The following is a 15,020-nucleotide window of genomic DNA, read 5'->3' as shown; positions in this document are numbered from 1 at the left end:
TGCTGCCAAGCCTGATACCATGAGTTTGACGCCTGGAATCCACATTCAGAGGAAAGAACCGAGTCTTGAGAGTTGTCCTCTGACCTACACACACACACACACACACACACACAGATTCATATACAAAGACACAGACACATACACACACACACATAGACACACCACAACACACACACACACACACACACACACACACACACACACACACACCCTATATCCCACCATAAACAAGTATTTAAAAACTGAAAAGAACAGTCTTTTGTTACCGGAATGCTTGGAAGAAACCGAACTATTCTTACAGGCATTCCTCAGAAGGCTGACATGTTAGGCAAAGTTTGGGGTTTGGGTCAGATACCTGAACAGTCAGGTCATCTGATTAGTCACTTTGGTGGGGTAGAGAAAGGAAACAGGCTAGAAATCTGTGTACCCGTGCTGACACTTGCTGGCTCATGAAAAGACTCCCTTGACACTTCTCAGCCACTTTGCAAACATGTGTGGGTACCTGTTATGTCTTAGCACTGTGTCTAGACACTGGCTACCACAGTGACAAAGCAGACAAGTGTGTACAGCTGGGGACCTTCTGGCCCTGTGGGGTCAAATGAGAGCCTCACAAACAACACTCAGTATTTCTGTAATGTCTTCAGATTTCTTCCCCAGAATCTAGTAAAATCAACTGCCCCTGTTCCCAATAAAAAGAGATAGCATGGTTCTAAAGAGCTCACATTGGGTTTCACAGTGGGCAAAATACAACTGTTCGCCAAAGTGTCCCAGGCTTTCTCAACAGGGCTCTGAAACCCCAGGGGCAAGCCATCTGGACACACTTACAACAGTGGAGGTGAGAGAGGTGGTGTAGGGGCAGCCTGGGAGGCCCTGGGGAGCCGCCTGGGCCACTGAGTAAACAAACACGAGTGGCTGCTGAGATGGTTTAGCTGGAGATGCTGATCCATTGAGGTTCAGAGCTTTGAAGAGAGTCTGCGGAGCCGTCCACCAAATGACTTTGATTTAATTATGTACCGCAGATTTTCTAACTGGCTTTGGAAGGAGACAGCACTTCAGAAATCCAAGTCTAGCAGGAATTTGCCATAGGTGATCTTTTAGGGTATTTTACTGCATAACATCATTGTGAGGCTCAGGAAATAAACAAACCCTTTGAAATGAAGTGTGTGTGTGTGTGTGTGTGTGTGTGTGTGTGTGTGTGTGAGAGAGAGAGAGAGAGAGAGAGAGAGAGAGAGAGAGAGAGAGAGAGAGCACAACTTAATTTTCTAGTTTCAAAACAGCAGTGTTTATGCCCAATCAAAATGTATGTCTCAAATTTGAACTTAAAGCCTTCTTTTTTAGTGCCATTTTCAGAAAAAAACGTGTACCTGGGCATATTGTGAAGTGCCTTATAGAAACTTCAGGGGCTTCTGAGGAGGGGTTTTAGTATCATTTTAGGCAACTGTTTAAGGGACAGAGCGGTGTAGAATTCAGTTACGTGTTTTGGGAATGGCCTATTGTCAGCAAATTCTTCAATACAGGTTCATCTTCAGGCAGATTTCTAGGGGACTAACTGTGTGCATGACACCAATCTGAGTACAGGGTAAATAACAAAAGGGAACTAGGGAGTGGCTTCACCTCCACAGCATGTAGAGTCCCAGGGAGACATGCTCAGTGAGGCTCCACGGACAAGAGGAACTTCCAAGACATAGAGGGGATCAGGAAGGCTCTGGGAGGGAGTCCCAGGAGATGGACCTGCCTGTACACAGCAGGGCAGGATTTACTGATTACCCTAGCTTGTTCAGACCTCTGAGCTTTATAATGCACATTGGAAATTATCCCTAACTTACTATCAAGAACAGTTATTACAACTCTTATTGGACATTTTTCTGTAACTTTATTAATCGAGGGGTTGGGGGAGACAGCTCAGTGGGTGGAGTGCTTGTCACAAAAACTATGAGGACTTGTGTTTGAATCCCCAGCACCCATGTAAATCTGGGCACAGAAGTACACATCTGTCAGCCAGTGCTCCTATGGTAGATGGGAGACAGTAACAGGAGAGTCCCTGGAAGGTGGCAGGTCAGCTAGCCTGGCATATGTAGAAGTGAACAATGAGAAATCCTATCTCAGAAGAAGGTAGGAAATGAGAAGCAACACCCATTGTACATACAAGCGCATGCACACACACACACACACACACACACACACACACACACACACACTAAAGAAATAGAGAATTGAGGCACATGTCTTTCAGTTTTGTCATGTGACAGAACAGCTGAGAGTGACAATTGAGATGATGGAAAGGTTTAATCTGGGCTCACAGTTGCAGAGGGTGTAGCCCACAGTTGGCTGGCTCCATTTCTGTTAGATGTGAAGCAAGACAGAACATCACAGCACAGAGGGTAGGGTAGCCCAGAGGTGCGCACTGCATGGCAGCCAGGAAACAAACAAAAAGAAAGAGATGAGAAAAGAGAAAACCTTCCAGGGCATACCCCAGTTGTCTACTCCCTCCAGCGAGACTCACCTCCTGTTTTCCTCCACCTCTAACAAAGCTATCAGATTAGGAATCTATAGATAGATGAATCCATTGATTAAGTCAGGGTCTTCATGGTCCAATCATATCTTCATGAATGTCACTGGAAGCTGGTTTATAGTGATTATATATTCTAGATACATTACACCTGGATTTGTAGTCTGTCTCCAGTGACATCACTGAGAGGTTTTTGAACCTCTTTAACTCTTGGTTTCCTGTTGTAGAAACTCATTCCACCTATATCCTTGGAGTATCGGCCTTACATTGTGGTCTTGTCTGCTGTGTGACAACTGATAAGCTGGAGGGAAAGGCTCTCTCACTCTCTTGCTCTCGTTTGTGCTTAGTGTGGTGGGAGACCAAGCAGTGGAGAAGCAGTACAGTTGGTGCTCTTGACCCCTGAGCAGAAAGGCTGGACAAAGGCAGTGGGATCAGTGGTGGTGTCTGCTTTGGTTGGTATCTGTGAGTTTGTCTTTTCATTGCACCCTTTAATAAATTGGTTGTTATCCTTTTGTGCATTCTTGCATCATTTTCCTGATCTGAAGGTGTTGGTCGAAAGATCTATACTCTGAAACCAGTTTTCAACTAGGTGTCAATGGGATTCTTTGGCAACACTTTTAGGCATATGGTAAATACTCCATTGACAATGGCTAAAAAAATACATGACCACCTGAAACCTCAGCCACATCTTAACTAGCCTGCCTATGTAACTCTGTAGTCATATATAATCTGGTACCAATTATGGTAAAGCAAAGAGTTTGGGGTAGCGAATAGTTGGGACAAATGAGTTTTCACGGAGTTAAGTAAAAGTCTAGAGAAGACAAGTCCACACTAAGAAAGTTCTTGCCAAGAAAACTCTTCAGGCAGCCGCATTCCATGTGGAGGGTGCTGGATCCAGGCCGTGGATTTCTTGTCACATGGTGTTAAAATAGCCTGTTAACAGTTCAGTCTCTACTACTTGACTAAACCTTGTCAGGGCTTCGAGTCTGTCTCATTAATTCAGCATCAGGCTCAAGCATGAAGTTAGTGGATAGTAATGCTTTGTGAGTGAATGGGTGGGGTTCAGATTTGAACTCAGAGCTACGGCTGCCCAACTGTTGTTGTCTGGATTATCTTTCAGTCACTTAAGGGACCAAAAGGAGGCTCAGACTATTTACTTAGTGGGATGCAAATGGCTATGCTAGAATAAGCAGCATTCCCTTAAGCAGGTCAACAAGTAAACCAGAGAACTGTGAAGCTGTGTGTCAACTCCATCCAGCCTTCTGCCCTGGCCCATCAAGAGTCCATATTTATGTGACTAAGACCCTGTGATGTTCTCTAAGCTTGTGAAGACAAGACACCCTGCCCACTCCTCGACTGCTAGACATGCAGTGGGAAGGACAGCAAAATGTGTGGTAAAGGTCAGATCAAGATATGTGCTGAGTCAGGGAGCATAAGGGAGAACCCCAGGGCCAGAGAATCACTAATTGATGATTCTGCAGGGGAAGGAATGGCTTCATGACCACATGTTTACATAAGCCCATGTCGACACTTCCTCTGTGTCACTATAAGCTAATCAACAGCGGGGCACCCACTGCTTTACCCTATGAAACAGTTAACATCATCCATCCATCCATCCATCCATCCATCCATCCATCCATCCATCCATCCCTCCATCCATCCAACAAACACAGGGGAATTTCTATATGCACTATAAGAATGTGAAGGTATAGTAGGGAACATGAAGTACATTGCCTACTCTAAACCTGTACTCAGGGAGCTTATACCTTCAAAATGCAGTTTATTTGATAAACACATAATAGGTTTATCAAATAATAAAAAAATAAAAGGCAGCAAATAGAAGTTAAAAATAATCCCAGGACCATGGGAGACTCAGTTTTGGAAATAGTTTCAAACTCCAGAGTTACCATTTCTTAACTATACGACTCATCTTTCACTTCTTCACTTGTTGGATCGTGGAATTTAAATAATAAAAATGTGTACAGAGCTCTTAATCCAGCCTGACACACAGCCATCCCGAGTGTCTCTGCTCGGTGTCACAGACTGCCATATGTGCTGAGCTCTTGAGTCTCCAGGTAAGGTAGTCAGGTCAATTAGGTTGTAAACATGAAATTCACTTGGGATCACACTATGAAAGCAGGAAATTTATCAGGAAAAGCATAGGGTACTCACAGAATGAAAAGAATCCAGAAGATCCAGGCTGTGGAACGGCTAAGGGGAGTGACCCTAGAGCCTCAGTATGGAATTCATGGATACTCACTGCAGGGACCACTTCAGGTAGATCAGCCCAGTGAATGGTCTTTCATGGTTTTCTCCACCCAGAAGGATCTGGGCAGCTGTTATTCACTGAATATTTATGCACCCCCTAAAATTGGTACTTTGAAATCTAACATCCAATGTGATAGAAAGTGTTTAGGTCATGAAGAGTGTCACACATGGCTTTTCCTCTAACAGGTGAAGAAACAACAAGGAATTGTAGTCTACAACCTGACAGGAGGTCCTCACCAGAGTTGAACTGAGCTTAGCCTTCCAGCCTTCAAGACTGATAAATATGCTTCCATTGATATGCCATTCAGGCTGTGGTTTGTTGCTATAGGATCTTGAACTAAGACTGTAGCCTCAGAAAGGAAGCACTTTCATGGACACCCCCTTCACATGGTGTGGGGAGAAGTAATTTCCCCAGGGGAAATGAAATGATTTCCCTTGAACTGGTAAGCAGTGCTAGGCAGATTAGACTCAACAGCTACTCGTAGCAAAGTAGTGGCCACCTATATTTGGGACATGGGTAAACATAGTTCTTAAAAATTTCACAAAACCTTCAGAGATGCACCAAAAGTAGATAATTATTAAGAAAGCATGAAAAAAGTGGAGAAATATTGTTAGCTATTAAGAAGAGGTGGGTATAATAATAAAAAGAAAAATGAAATACCTCCTTGAAAGTGGCCGTGACACTTTGACCTTCATCAGGAGAGGGAGGTACACAACACTCACAAAGTTGCTGGGATGAGAGCAGGGTTTCAAGATGACCTTGACCTTCACAGCCCCACCCCTATGGCTACTTTGTGGCACCAAGGTCCTCAGTAAGAGAGTGGCTGCAGAAGAAAGGGTGCCCAGGAAAAGTGGCATCTCTCCATTGGAGAGCATCCAGGCAGTAGCTCCTCAGATTGTGAAGAGAAGTCCTATGAGTCCCTAGGGGAGTGTTCCAGTCCCTGACTTCAGGGTCAACCTCTTCTGCAGGAGGGTTGGGTATCTGCCAGGTAACCCGTGGGAGCAACCTGCACTTTCTGAACTTTTCCGTAGAGTTGGGAGGGCGGGAGGGTGAGCAGTGGGTCTGGAAGCCTGCCAAGCAATATGGGATCATGGGATGTGCCTGACCAGCTCTGGGAGAATGCCCAGCCTCACCAGATCTGGACCCCAGGAGTCTTTGGAGAACTAAACATTGCTGAAGACATTTTTCTCCAGGCTCATTAATCCTGATGACAAGTTTCAAAATCGCAAATTGATTGCCCTTTGCCAGATACAAGTATCTGTAGTCTGACATTCACAAACTGAATTTAGCTTTTCTGTATATAATTGGCACCCAAATATAGCTAAAGTGAGCAAGGGGGTAGGGAGGGAGAAAGAGGATTCTTGGCTTCCTCTCCAGTTTAGAAATTATACTATAGCAGCTATTGCTTGTATTATCCTAGAGTGTCAGCTTGCAGAGGGCTTGTTTTTCTGCAGCCAGCCCATCCCCCCGCAAAATCTCCTCTAGCTAGAGCAGATCAGCATTGAGCTCTCTGTCCAACTGAACCCCGCCATCCTGAATAGGATGTGCTCAAGAAGGGTGTGGGGGCACTTCTAGTCTCTCCTTATGGCCTCTCTCTAATTCTCCACCAGATCTTTAGACCTAATCTCCCACTCAGATTCAAAACAATTTGTCTTGAATATTTTAAAGAATAACCAGGTTACAATTTCTGGGGACCTTTGCATCTTAATTCCATTAGCTGCAGAAGTATATTAGTCTGAGTCCTGGTTTGGTCACAATTTCCAGTAAAATGGCAGTGATCAGTCAAGGCCAACATTTGCTTTGTCCATACATAAACTACAAGCACAGCTATCCAGGGCTAAGATGGGGGTTTTGATGCCAAGGTCAGCACCTCTATCTTGGTGCTCCAACCATCCTCCAAATATGACCTCTGGTGGGGTTTGGGAGGTCTAAGGTAGACTCCAAGAAAGGGAGAAAAGTGCTGATCTTGGCTTTTCTGTAGCAGGGTCGAAGTGTGGTACACTGAAAGTGGCCTCTTACCATATTCTAGAACTTTGTCAAAGGACCACAACAACATAAGTGTCTGGGGAAAGAAGTCTTGGGTTAGGCAGTGTTTGTCCAGCAACACTGTTATCATAGGCACATGGTGACAACCTGGGGCTGCATCGATGGAGACCTTACTGCTATACTCTTGGAGGCTTGGGCTAGTGTTGCCTGTCAGTTTCCTCTGGGGGCAATCTGAGTACTCCTTCCCATGTCTCAGCTGCCACTAAGGTGGCAGGGACTTTATCGGTGCTTTCTTCTTCTCCTTGCCCACACCCTGCTTGTCGCCCACCCCTGGTCCTTCTTCTGCTTCATTTCTCCCACCCTTGTCCTCTGCCTTCCTGCTGGGCCACCCTTTTCTAAGTTTAGCTTCCCCATATTCTATCTCACTTCACTTATTGATTTATGAAAAAAAGCATACTCGGCAGCTTTTCTGTGGTAAATAATAATGTAACACTGGAAACAAAAGAGAAAAATTCACTCCTTTAAGCAGCTCAGTAACAGGGAAAAGAAAACCAAACGGTTTTAAAACACTCACGTAACATTATAGTTTGAATAAAGGGCTGTGTGTTGAAGGCTTGGTCCACATCTGAAAGTGCTATTGAGGGGTAATTGGGTTATGAGGACACTAACTTAACCAACGGATTATGCAATTGGGGACTTTGGACTGAATAGTCCACTGGGGGTAAGACTTGTTTAGAGAGAGTAGGTCATTGCATGTATGGCATTGATGGGTCCATCTTGCTCCTTCCTGTCTGTCTGCTTCTTGATCATCACAATAAACTATGCTCTGCCATACCTCTCCTGCTTCCATGACGTCCTACCAATAGCAATGGAGTCAGTCATCCCCAGACTAAGACTTCTGAAACTGTGAGCCACAGTAAATCTAAATCCTTCCTCACCTAAATTGTTTGACACAGTAACTAGAAATTGATAAACATATATTATTTGGAGTTTATGCACAGGCAGCTGAGACCAGCTGATTCTTCCCCAGGTGGCTAATCCACTCAGTTCTTATTTCTTCTTCTTCTTCTTCTTCTTCTTCTTCTTCTTCTTCTTCTTCTTCTTCTTCTTCTTCTTCTTCTTCTTCTTCTTCTCCTTCTCCTCCTCCTCCTTCTCTCTCTCTTTCTTTCTCTCTCTCTCTCATATATATATATATATATATATATATATATATATATATTATATATATATATATATCACCAACCAATACCTGTTACCCCAACCCTTTAAAACCTGAAACTAGTATAAAGGAGGCAAGGTTGTGGAATGAACACGAAAAAATCAACACAAGCAATAGCTTGATCTGCTCATTATAAAGTTGTTCTTTTCCATTTTAGAACAGAAAGCAATTGAGTGGAGTAATATTTTAGTACCCTGAAAATATCTAGGTGACTCTGATCTCCCTCCTAATGATGACGCCATGTTGAGCATCGTCGTTTAAATAAAATCTCTCTTTAGTGACTGCAAAAGGTCAACCACTATTATTTCGTTTATAACTATTAGTCGAAATCTTATGGAGCCTCTCCTTCATTCCATGTTAATTAATAAGATGCCTTCTGTAAAGAAGAGCCTTCCTGTATTGATCAGGGTTTTGCAGCGGCCGTGTTCCAGGTAATTTGGCAGTATAGGAAACCACCACAGACTTGGTGGTATAGAGAAAAGAGCTTTGTTATGTTTGTGGAGTTTGTGAAGAATTCAGACAGCACAGCAGGGATGCCATGTCTCTGTGCTGTGACATCTGGTCCTCAGCTAGAAACATGTGAAGGTTGCAATGACTTAGCAACTTCATGCTTGGGAAATCTGCAGGTTTCTTCACTCACAGGTCTGTCAGCCAGAGTGACTTGAGCGCTGGGCTTCTGGATCCTGAGCAGAGCTCCTACCTACAGTGTCCCCACATGACATGATCCTCCTCACAGCACAGTGGCCTCATGGAGATTAAAATTTGTCACTTAGACTCTCAGACCTGTAGAATAAATGCACTAGCACAACTGGCAGGGGTGAATTACTTTTCATGAGCGATTCTCATAAGTCATCGAAGCATTACTTTTGACTGTTGGTCAAAAGAATCACAACCCTGCTTAGATTCAGTGAGGTGTTGCAGAGACACCATGAATGGTTGAACAGCTACACTGTAGAAGAGCATTTGTAATGAGAGGAACTGCAACCATCTTTGGGACCTACCATCTTCCACAATTTGAAACACAGTTCTGACAGAAATGGAGAAGAAATGCCCAATTCTTCCGATCAAATTGTCACCATTCAGAGCTGAGGAATCAAAAAAAAAAAAAAAAAAAAAAAAAAAAACCAGATACCTTGACTCCCTCTGAGTGGCGAGGGTGGGGCTTTCCCATTTCTGAATCCTGCATTAGCACACTGATTTAAAATCATTCAGTGTACTGATAGTTTCCTGGCGGGGCTGACAAGAGTCACTGTAGCTGACTTCTGTGTTTTCCACAGTGTACCTCACTGGCCTTTGATAGCCTCCAGGCTCTTTGGTATGAGATGTGCTAGAGGGCACATTCCTTGTGCAGTTCCTGGAATTACACATTTCTCCTTCTTTTTAGTGTTTAGAAATAAATATTTAATAGCTAAAGAATAGTATTTAGTACCCACAGCACATCATTGAAGATGTTCAGTAATAAAAAGGTGGTGTTTTCAGTGGATAGAGAAGAGAAAGAGCTCAGAGGTCTTCTCTAAAATAAGGTATCTATATGTGTATGTCTTTGAATTTCTTAGATCTTATTTCCCCTTGCAATTAAAATTTATAAAACTTTCTTTTTTATTCATCACTTTTAATTATTTTACATACCAACCATAGTTTCCCCTCCCTCCTGTCTTCCCATTTCCTCCACCACACCGTCTTCTACCGCTCCCCATTCCCTCCTCGTCTGACTCCATTCAGATGGGGTAGGGCCTCCTATAGGAATCAACAAAGCATGGCATATCAAGTTGAGGCAGGACCAAGCTCCCCCCCCCCCGTATCAAGGCTGAACAAGGCCTCCTACCATAGGAAACGGGTTCCAAAGAGCCAGCTCATGCATCAGGGACAGGTCCTGGTTCCACTGCTAGGGGCCCCACAAAAATCAAGCTACACAACTGTCACCCAGATGCAGAGGGCCTAGGTCTGTCCCATGCCAGCTCCCTAGCTGCCCATCTAGAGTCTGTGAGCTTCCACAAGCTCAGGTCTTTGTGGGTTTCCCAGTCATGATCTTGATCCCCCCCCCCCCCCCCCCCCCCCCCGCTCATATAATACTTCTACCCTCTTTTCAACTAGACTCATGGAGCTCGGCCCAGTGCTTGGTCGTGGATCTCTGCATCTGCTTCCATTGGGTACTGGGTGAAGGCTCTATGATGATGATTAGGGTAGTTACCAATCTGATTATAGGGGAAGGCCAGTTCAGATACCCTCTCCACTATTGCTAGGAGTCTTAGCTGGGGTCATCCTTGGGGATTCCTGGGAGTTTCTCCGGCATCAGGTTTCTCCCAAGCCCCATAATGGCCTCATCTATCAAGATATCTCTTTCATTGCTCTCCCTTCAATACTGACTCCAACTCAGCAATCCTGATCCATCATGTTCCCATTCTCCCATCCCCTCCCTTTTACTTCCCCCACCCCCAGTTTACCCAGGACATCTCATCTATTTCCTCTTCCCAGGGAGATCCATGTGTCCCTCTTTGGGTCCTTTTTGTTACCTAGCTTCTCTGGGGCTGAGGATTGTAGCCTGGTTATCCATTGCTTTACATCTAATATCCACTTAGGAGTGAGTACATACCATGTTTGCCTGCAAATTTCATGATGTCATATTTTTCTGCTAAGTAGTACTCCATTGTGTAGATATACCACATTTTCTTTATCCAATCTTCAGTTGTGGGGCATCTAGGTTGTTTCAGGTTTGGGCTATTATAAATAATTCTGCTATGAACATAGTTGAGCAAGTGCCCTTGTGGTATGATTAAGCATCCTTTGGGTATATGCCTAAGAGTGGTATTGCTAGGTCTTGAGGTAGATTGATTCCCAATTTCCTGAGAAATTTTCATACTGATTTCCAAAGTGGCTGTACAAGTTAGACTCCCAACAGCAGGGGAGGAGTGTCCCCTCACTTTACATCCTCTCCACCATAGCTTGCCATTGACATTTTTGATCTTGGCCATTCTGATAGGTGTAAGATGGTATCTCAGAGTCATTTTGATTTGCATTTCCCTGATAGTTAAGGTTGTTAAACACTTCTTTAAGTGTATCTTGGCCATTCAAGGTTCTTCTGTTGAGAATTCTGTTTAAACTTGTACCCCATTTTTAAAATGGGATTATTTGGTATTTTGATATCTAGTTTCTTGAGTTCTTTATATATTTTGGATATCAGTCTTCTTTCAGATGTGGGATTGGTGAAGATCTTTTCCCATTCTGTGGGCTGCCATTTTGCGTTATTGATAGTGTCTTTTGCCTTACAGAAGCTTTTCAGTTTCAGGAGGTCTCCTTTATTGTCAATCTCAGTGTCTGTGCTACTGGTAGTATGTTCAGGAAGTGGCCCCCTGTGCCAGTACATTCAAGGCTACTTCCCACTTTCTCTTCTATCAGCTTCAGTGTAACTGGATTTATGTTGAGGTCTTTGATCCACTTGGATTTGAGTCTTGTGCATGGCAACAGATATGGATCTATTTGCATTCTTCTACATGCTGACATCCAGTTATACAAGCACCATTTTTTAAGATGCTTTTTTTCCATTGTATATTTTTGGCTTCTTTGTAAAAATCATGTGTTCATAGGCGTGTGGGTGCATGCAAGGGTCTTCGATTTGGTTCTATTGTTCCACCTGTCTGTTTTTATGTGAATACCAAGCTGTTTTCATTACTATAGCTCTATAGTAGAACTTGAAGTCAGGGATGGCGATGCCTCCAGAAGTTTCTTTATTGTACAGGGTTGTTGTTATCATTTTTTTTAAAGTTGAGTATTAGTCTTCTGAGGTCTGTGAAGAATTGTGTTGGGATTTTGATGGGGATTGCACTGAATCTGTAGATTGCTTTTGGCAAGATTAGCATTTTACTATGTTAATCCTACTGATCCATGAACACAGAAGATTGCTCCATTTTCTGTCCTCTTTCCCAATTACTTTCATCAAAAACTTAAAATTCTTGTCATATAGGTCTTTCAATTCTTTGGTTGGAGTTACCACAAGATATTTTGTATTATTTGTGGCTATGTAATCATATATCTTTTATTGCATAATTTCTCCACTTATATTAACTATAATTCAAAATCTTACACAAGAAAACTCACTTAGGCAACAAAACAGGTTAAAAATTACATTACTAATGACCCTAACAGGTCACAGTGATATACATACATACCAATATTCTTTTAGTTTTTGTTATGCTTTTCTTTTAGATTTTATTCTTAGACTACATCACACTAAGCTATGAACATTATTCAAAATATGTATTCAGATGAATCCTATTTCCTCTCTACTTTTTGTCCTATTTCTGCAGATCTTTAGTAATCAACTTTCACCCTATTGTGATTTCTTGTGCCAATGCTTCCTTATACAAATATGAGCAACTATGTGTGGCTATCTGTGTGTATTTATCCTAATACTCCATTTTTCTGCATCTTTACTTTTTGTAGCTATAAATATATTTTGGAGATCGCTCCACTGAAAGGAGAATGCACCCTCCTCTTTTCCATGGCTTTAGTACACCAATGTGCAGTCTCTTGATGATGGAGATGCTAGTTGATCCCATTTCTTTATTACAAGTGCTATCTTGTGTGTGTGGTACTGTGACTCTGGAATAGATTTCTCAAAATAGGATTGCCAGAACCCATGGTTCACAGTTATAACAGCTGTTCTTCTTGAGGGGCTCTGCTGTTTGCATCCTTAGGGGCAATGAGGAGGCAGTGGCTCTTATTGTTTAATCCTCGGAACTCAGTACTGAACTTTTGGACTATGCCATTCAGGTATGTGGGAAAGGATGCCTCAGTATACTGTCATCATACGTTCTTTAGTTGTGGGTGTGTTAGAGTAATTTTGATGTTTAACACTTTTCATTTTCTTTCATGAGCCCTGTCTGTTTATACCATTGGTTATACTTTATTGGGCTGTAGATACTTTATTTTTCCTAGTATTCCGAGTGGTTTTTTTTTGTCACATAATATTTCTCCCTTTATTTTATACATTTTTAATATATGTATATATGGTTGGTTGGTTGGTTTTATTCGTAGTATACGGTGTTATATTCAAACTTCACACATGCTTGACAAATATCCATCCATTAAGCCACACCTTTTCCTTTTGATTTCATCTATTTATATTGGTCTTTTTTTTACTGGTTCTGGGCTAAATCAGATTTCAGCACGATCTTGCTCTTTGTCAGAACAGGAGCTCATGTGTATTTCTTTCAGTATTTGTACTTAGAAACTACTTGATTATTCCCTGATAGCTAGAAAGAGTTTTATATATTAAAAATGTTTATAGATATCACTGGGCTTGTAACTCTTCCTTACCCTATGGTACAAATGCTTTTCTTGGGATACAGGACTACTGGAGATAGGATACAGAGCACCAGAGATTTCCAGATTAAAAACTTTAAGTATTTTTACAAATTAAAAAATATTTTGGGAATTACCAATACAGAGTCAGGTAAAAATATAAGGGTATTTATTAGGGAGAAGCCTTACTTACAGAGCAACCTAGCCAGCTGGCAGGGCAGGAGTAAGTACAGCAAGCCCAAGATGCTCCTCACTCTTAAACCTTCCCTCCATCACCCTGACCACGCCCTCGCAGGCATGGTCAGGCACACCTGTAGCCAGCCCCTAGCAGGCATGATTATAGTGTCCTCTACCAAAAAACACTTAAGCAGGCTTATTTCACAACAAATTCTGAGCTTCTAACATGGATAATATGTTAAACCTGCTTGTCACTATTGGTAACTCAGAGGACATAACAATTAAATCAAAACTCCCTGAAGACAAACACGCATGTTTTAGATTGCCAGTGTATCTTACAATTTACTATTAACCACTTAGTAACTCATTCCCCCCTCTTTCCTATCACTTAATTTGAGTGCCAAAGCATTTGAAGAGTCAGCAGGTATCACTTGAGGGGCAAGGAAGGTTCTTCTTCCCTGTGTACCTGGTGTATGCCAATTGCCCAGGAGCTCTTTGGTCGTCTCTGGGTTGAAACAGAGTGAAGAAGAGAAGGGTCAAAAGTGGTACCAGAGCAAGATGACCCTGGGCATGTGGAATATTTAACTATGTAAAGATGTGTTACATTTGTTTACTTTAGACTATGACTTTAACTGTGTAAAGGTGTGTTACATTTGTTTACTTTAGACTATGACTTTAACTGTGTAAAGGTGTGTTACATTTGTTTACTTTAGACTATGACTTTAACTGTGTAAAGGTGTGTTACATTTGTTCATGCTGCATTTGTTCAATGATGCAAAGGTGGGTTACATTTGTTTATGTTGCATTTATTTAATTGTGGAAAGACTGGTCCCACCTGATTGGAATCCCAGCACTTGGGAAGCAGAGGCAGGTGGATCTCAGTTAGTTCCAGGACAGTCAGAACCATTCTACAGAGAAACCCTGTAACAAAAAACAAAAAACAAAACAAACAAACAAAAAGTTGGATGCAAATAGCTACACAGAAGAGGGATAGGTGGGACTTTGAGGCAGAGAGAATAAGTAGTAGGAGAAATCTAGGAAAGAGAAGAGAGAAGAGAATGAGGGGGAAAGAGAGGGCCATGCCCAGGGCCAGAAGCCAGGCAGCCACCAGCCAGGCAGACATGGAGGAAGCAGGGAAAGTTGGACATACAGAAGGAAATACAGGTAAAAAGCCCCAAGGCAAGACGTAGATGAAGAGAAACAGGGTAAGTTGTAAGAGCTAGCAAGAAACGACCATAAGATAAGGCCAAGCATTCCTATTAAGTCTCTGTGTCTGGTTGGTGGCTCTAAAGAAAAGGCCTGCTCAGCTGGGTCTTGTCAACACGCACTGTGGATTCTGTTGCTAGTGTGATGAGGGCTCCCTGGAGGAGCAAGGGAATGATCATCTGCCTAGTCTTGACTTAAGATTATCATAGTTGCCACATGTGAACCTGCCTGAAGAGGGACGGGGGTAACTGTTAAGAGACTATATAGTGTGGACTGTGCTTGTCCTCTACACAAGTCTGTTTTAAAAGCATCCTGCTCCACTTTCCTCTTTGTGCTTTCAGAGCCCACACACT

This window comes from Cricetulus griseus, assembly GCF_003668045.3.
Source record: "Cricetulus griseus strain 17A/GY chromosome 1 unlocalized genomic scaffold, alternate assembly CriGri-PICRH-1.0 chr1_0, whole genome shotgun sequence".
Taxonomy (NCBI): Eukaryota; Metazoa; Chordata; class Mammalia; order Rodentia; family Cricetidae; genus Cricetulus; species Cricetulus griseus.
The sequence above is the reverse complement of the archived record's forward strand: the minus strand, read 5'-3'. Positions refer to the sequence as shown.